Source organism: Ochotona princeps, chromosome 5, assembly GCF_030435755.1.
Source record: "Ochotona princeps isolate mOchPri1 chromosome 5, mOchPri1.hap1, whole genome shotgun sequence".
NCBI lineage: Eukaryota > Metazoa > Chordata > Mammalia > Lagomorpha > Ochotonidae > Ochotona > Ochotona princeps.
The window spans coordinates 52989878-52996479 of record NC_080836.1 but is presented as its reverse complement, the minus strand read 5'-3'; the positions used below and the strand labels follow the sequence as shown (position 1 = coordinate 52996479).

At 45.5% G+C, this 6602-nt stretch overlaps 1 pseudogene; it reads right to left on the bottom strand.

The window, feature by feature from the left end:
* Positions 1–4864: 4864 nt before the first annotated feature.
* On the bottom strand, positions 4865–5307 carry LOC131480377 (large ribosomal subunit protein uL14-like; annotated as a pseudogene).
* Positions 5308–6602: the final 1295 nt, after the last annotated feature.

The window sequence follows — 6602 nt, the reverse complement described above, 5'->3', positions numbered from 1 at the left end:
ATTGAGAGGATCATATGGTTTTTATGAGTCAACTTGTTGATGTGATGTATCACATTTATTGTTTTGCAAATGTTGAACCATCCCTGCATGCCTGGGATGAATCCCACCTGGTCCGGGTGAATAATCTGCCTAATGTGTTGTTGGATCCTGTTGGCTAGTATTTTATTGAAGATCTTTGCATCTATGTTCATCAAGGATATCGGTCTGTAGTTCTCTTTTTCTGTTGTTTCTCTCTCTGGCTTTGGTATTAAAGTGATATTAGCTTCATAGAATGAGTTTGGAAGAATTGCCTCTTTTTCTATTGTTTGAAAAAGCTTGTGTAAGATTGGGGTTAGTTCCTCCTTGAACATTTGGTAGAATTCAGCAGTGAAGCCATCTGGTCCCGGGCTTTTCTTGGTTGGGAGGGCTTTAATTGTTGATTCAATCTCAGTGCATGTCACTGGGCTATTTAGATTGTTAATTGCTTCTTGATTCAATTTTGGTGGATTGTATATATTCAAAAATCTGTCCATTTCCTCTAGGTTTTCTGATTTGTGCACATATAGTTGCTTATAATAGTTCCTGATGATTCTTTGTATTTCTAAGGTATCTGTTGTTATATCTCCATTCATTTCTAATACTATTGATGTGTATTTTCTCCCTCCTTTTTTTAATTAGTCGAGCTAGTGGGGAGTCTATTTTGTTGATTTTCTCAAAGAACCAACTCTTTGATTGATTAATCTTGTGTATAGTCCTCTTGGTCTCTATTTGATTTATTTCCTCCCTTAGAAAAATAGAAATTTAAAATGCCATAACGTTAAATAACATGTTACTAGATATGACAGTCTCCATCACACAGCTACTATACAACCCCTTAAACAAAGAGCCACAAAACAAAATCAACATGAGGGAGAGAAAAGAAATGAACAACACCATGAAGTTAAACAACATGCTACTAAATGACTAAAGTGTAGCTGAAGAAATGAAAATCAAGAACCTTCTTGAAGAAAATGATGCTACTCTGTGATCTAGGAGTCATTGAATGATTTAATCAGAAGAAAGTGTTTTGAAGAGATGAAACTAACAGAAAACAACAAAACCCATGTGATATAGTTTCTGCTGATTTTTGTTGGTGAAGTGTGTCTCTTCTAGATAATAAATAGATGGGTTTTGTTTTTTAATCCAGTCTACTAATCTATGACGTTTGATTGAGTTTAAGCCATTTACATTCAGAGTTTAATATGTATGGATGGTACTTTGGTCCTGTCATTTTAGGAATGGGTTGTTCATTGGTTTAGTCTTCTGTTGTCATTTTACTGGGATGTTCTTCCCGTTTGCCTTTGGTTTTGGTAGGTGCTATTCCTCTTGTCTGTCAAGAGAACATCTTGAAGTATCATTTGTAGGGCAGGTTTGGAAGAGGCAAATTCTTTTAACTTTTCTTGACTGTGGAAGCATTTTATTTCATTTTCAAAGACAAAAGAAAGCTTTGCTGGATATGTTATCCTAGGCCGACAATTTTTTCTTTTAGAATCTGGAATATGTCACTCCATTCTCTTCTTGCTTGTAGAGTTTCCTGTGAGAGATCTCCTGTGAGTTTATTCTTTTTTTAAAGATTTATTTATTTTATTACAAAGTCAGATATACAGAGAGGAGGAGAGACAGAGAGGAAGATCTTCCATCCGATGATTCACTCCCCAAGTGAGCCACAACGGCCAGTGCTGCGCCGATGCGAAGCCGGGAACCAGGAACCTCTTCCAGGTCTCCCACGTGGGTGCAGGGTCCCAAAGCTTTGGGCCGTCCTCAACTGCTTTCCCAGGCCACAAGCAGGGAGCTGGATGGGAAGTGGAGCTGCCAGGATTAGAACCGGTGTCCATATGGGATCCTGGTGCGTTCAAGGCGAGTACTTTAACTGCTAGGCCACGCTGCCGGGCCTTCCTGTGAATTTAATGGGCATTCCTTTATATGTCAACTGATTTTTTTCACGTGCACATTTCAGGATCTTTTCCCTATGTTCCATTGAAGAGAGCTTGATGACTATGTGTCGTGGTGAAGATCTCTTTTGGTAAAGCCTGTTGGGAGTTCTGTGCCCCTCCTGGATCTTGTTTCCCAGTTCTTTCTCTAGATTAGGGAAATTTTTCATTTATTGTTTCTTTAAATATATTTGTAAAACCAGCTTCTCTTTCTGCACCTTCCGGGACTCCCATCACTCTTATATTTGGCCTCTTAATAGTGTCTTTCAATTCTTGAATACTGTTTTTGGCCTGATCCAGCTCTGCTTCCAGCTTTTTGTTTGCTTCCCCCTGATGACAGGAAATATCTTCCAATTCTGAGATTCTTTCTTCTGCTTGCTTCATTGTATTTTGGAGTCTCTCCATTGTACTTTTAATTTGCTCTACTGTGTTGTTAATTTCTGAGATATCAGCCTTGATTTGCTTTATTGCTTCCTTAAGCTCTTTGAACTCTTGTATGTGCTTCTCATTGTTGATCAGAAGCTTTAAAATGAGTTTTATGGATTCTGTGTTCCCCATTTTCTCGATGTCTTCCTCAGTTAACTCTGAGGTTGGTGTAGGGTTTTGTTCCTTTGCAGGGGAGTCTTTGGTAATATTCATTGTGCCTTTGTCTCTTCTTTTGTTCTTGGTCATTGCACTTCTGGTTAGCAGAGTCTTCTCCTTGTGGTAGGTTTCTAAGCTCTGTCACTCACAGGTCTACGGTTCGATTTTACTTTTCTCGGTTGGTACACAACTTTTTGCTTGCAGCCACTTGTGCCACAACCTCCAGCGAGTTCCAGGTCTGGATTCTTATGTTAGTTTTCCACCAAGAACTCTGTAGCCCCAACTCCTGGCTCACCACTCTCCTCCTCCTGTGAGACCATGCTGAGGTTGCATCATTGTCTCTGCAACCTTTCTCCCACTTTTCGTTGGAGCAGGTCCCAGGATTAGAGAGACACCAGGTGTCCTATATAGTTCGGTTGTTGGTGGTGCTGATCTTGTCAGAACCTGTTGGACATTAGGTCTGGGTGCCACACGGGCCTATTTTGACCCATACGATGCCACAGTCAGTATTATTTTCCTGCAATCCACTGAACTCAGTGAGTTCTCACAAGCTCAGCACGTACACAGTTCTCTGTTGTCCCCTGCAGTCCTAAAGCTATTGCCACAGTGTACAAAATGGCCCCTACATACCACTACTACAATTCTTGGTCTGCTGGCCATCAGGTCTTAGGGCTACCCAGACCTGTCTTGGGTGGAACCTGTAGAATGCCATGTTGCTCAAGGTGGAGGAATACATCAAGGGGGGCGGGGGGAGAATCGCAGGGCCTATAAAACCATGTCACATAATGCAATGTAATCCAAAAAAAAAAAAACCCAGAAAAATGTAATACAGCAACAAGGTGGAGGAATCCACCATGGGGGGAGGGTGCAGGGAGGGGTTGGGGCATCCCCAGAGCTTATGAAACGGTGTCACATAATGCAATGTAATTAAAATTAAAAAAAAGAATGCCATGTTGCTGCAGTTCACTGAGTCAGAAATGAGTTCACTCCCAGTTCAGCATATGCTCAATTCTTTCCCTTGCCTTTGCCTCCTTACGCAAAATGGTGCCCATTTCGGCTCTAGGGAACTGACTGGGCTATGAAATCCACCCTGTTCTTGCACTGTCCGTCTGTGATCTGCTGCTGTCTTTGCTCCTGGCCAAATGAAATGGACCAGCAGGATGGACAGTTCTTTGTGTTTACCTCCCAAGCTCCCAGTGAAAGTCCCTTTCCACCTGGTTGCTGGTGGAATTCTGGCTGCTGGTGGAGTTCAGATCGCCTTAGCTGATTGCTGCTGGAGTATCAGTCATTGCAACACCACACCATTGTTTTCGCTGCTTTCCTGTGTCTGTCAGTCTCCAGGTACCCCTCTGCTGTTGTTCTGTCCTCTCCTGTTTCCTGGAATATGTCCTCTCTGCTTCATCCTGATTAAATGTTTTTCTATCCATTTAAACGTGTCCTTACCCTATTCTGCCATCTTGATTCTCCTATTTCATTTTGTAATAAATATTTATTAATTTTTATTGGAAAGGCAGATATACGGAGAGCAGGAGAGACAGAGAGGAATATCTTCCATCTGATGGTTTACTCCCCAAGCGGCTGCAATGGCTGGAGCTGAGCCAATCCAAAGCCAGGAGCCAGGAGCCAGGAGCTAGGAGCTCTTCCGGGTCTCCCACGTGGGTGCAGGGTCCCAAAGCTTTGGACCGGTCTCGACTGCTTTTCCAGACCATAAGCAGGGAGCTGAATGGGAAGTGTGGCTACCGGGATTAGAACCGGTGCCCATATGGGATCCCGGCGTGTTCAAGGCGAGGACTTTAGCCTATACGCTACTGCACCAGGCCCCTGGCTCCACTTTTAATCCAGCTGTCTGCCAATTTGCCTTAAAAAAATAAGAAAAGATGATTGACTGCATGGGTTCCTGCACTCACATGGGAGATACTCCCGGCTTCATCCTGGACCGGCTCTGGCAGCTGTGGCCATTTGAGGAATAAATCAGTGGATAGAGTATTTCTCTCTCTCTCTAGCCCTGCCTTTCAAATAAACCAACTTTTTTTATGGGGACTTCCGTTTCTGAGAAGGTGTAGTGGGCAGGCTTTTCCCTTTGTCTCCCAATGTGAGCCTCCAAAACTCTTGGATAAGTTCAGAGAATAATTATCAGACTCAGGTAGGCAAAAGGCCACAGCAAGGGACCTTGGGACTTGAGAAATAGCGCAAGTCCCTGGATTCTGGAGTCCTCTTTACTTCATGCATCCCAGACCTGGAGTGGCAGAAGCTCATTATGTCCCTAGTTTCAGATCCCAGATGTCTCAATCAAAGCCTGCTCTCTCTTTTGGTGCAAATAATTTTAATTGGTTATCTTTTTTATATAAATACACGGAATAATTAGGCGATGCTGCCTGTGCTGGATGCAATCCTGGGCCACAAGTCTGCATACTCCTTTGCAACTGGTCCAGTGATGGTAGAACCTTTCATCTCGCCTTTGTTGTTTATTATGACTCCTGCATTATCTTCAAAATAAAGAAACACCATCTTTTCTTCTATATGACTTTCATTGTCGAATTACCATGGCTGGAAGTTCCTTCTTCCGCAGCTCTGGCTTGCCTCTCTTGACTGTGGCCATCACCATGTCCCGGACGCTGGCGGCAGGGAGCCTATTCAGCCATGCCTTGATCCCCTTCATGGAGATGATGTAGAGGTTTTTGGCTCCTATGTTGTCCGCACACTTAACATCCACGGGGAGACCCAGGGAAATGCGAAACTTGGTGCTGGAGGACCCGCCACGTCCTCACTTCGACATCTTGGACTCCGGAAAGAGACAGAAAGGAAAGGAAAGCTTGGTCTGTTAAAAAATAGGGTCAGAAATGATGCAGCAATATGAGATAGAAGCCTGTATTCAATATCCCTCCATTGCAACCAGATGCCATTGGAAAATGCAAAGCTGTGGGGCCCAACCTGCACTCCTCTGAGACTGTGACACAGCATCTCCAAACCACTGTGGACTTGGTGTTAGCATGGCTGGGGAGCTGCAGCTTTTCTTCCTGTGGGGCTGGCAAAAAGGCCTCTGCATTGTGTCAGTGGATATATGGGGACCTCGGGCTTGCCCTTCCTGCCAGCACTGGTGCAGTGTCCCTCACTCCTACCAGTATGCTCTCAGAGTGGCTGGTGGAGAGTCTGGTTGTGGATCATTGCCCAGAAGTCACAGGCCACGCTCCCTGGGTGTCAGGGCAGAACCCCTGGGAAGCTGGAGCTCCACGTTCACCTAGGATATCCAGGAGCCCTCACCCCAACTGAGGTGTGCACAGTGGCCAGGCAGGGTGCTTGGATCTTTCCCTACATCTGGTAGTAAAGAGTCAATCTCATTCTGGGCCCATAGTAGTGCCTAAAAACACCTGTCTATAAAGCAAAAGGCTTAGGTGAGATCCAGAGTCTCCAAATATCATGCAAAGTGTCCACATTTAAACTGGAACTTCTTGGGGCAGCACTCTCATCTGGATCATTACCTTTTCTGGTATTTCTTCCCATTGTGTTAGTGTATCTTTTTTGAGAGACCTAGGCACCAGTGTGCTGAGGGGTCTCCAAGCACTATCCTGTAGAGATCGGAGTCTGCAGGCGTGGAGTAGCAGGGTGTGGGAATTTTCAAGGCACTTTTGGTGCGTCTCCAGAACACTGGGCCTCAGAGCGCCACTTCCAGGGCCCAGCGGATTCAAAGCGCACTCTCAGCTCGTCCCCTACAGGTATGCTACCACAGGACGTGGGGGAGTGAAGGCACTCTCTGTGCGTGCCCCCTGTGCGCGGGATCACAGGGCTCGGAGCAGGGGACTATAGGGCGTGGGGTGTTCCAGGTGCTCTCTGGAAGCGCTTCCTGTACAGGCCCGCCCACCCCAGCGCTTGCAAGGGACCGGCCGCCCCAGCGCTAGCACAGGACTGCCCAGCCCAGATGGCGTGCTTGGGTTCCTGTGGGATAGCACCGCCCAGCTGAGTGCCACACCGCAAAGGCACGGGGGAGTATCCAATGTGCCTTTTGCCTTTCTCCCAGACACAGTTTTGGCAGTTTCAAGGCACTCGCCCTGTGTCTCTAGACGCTGGAGTCTG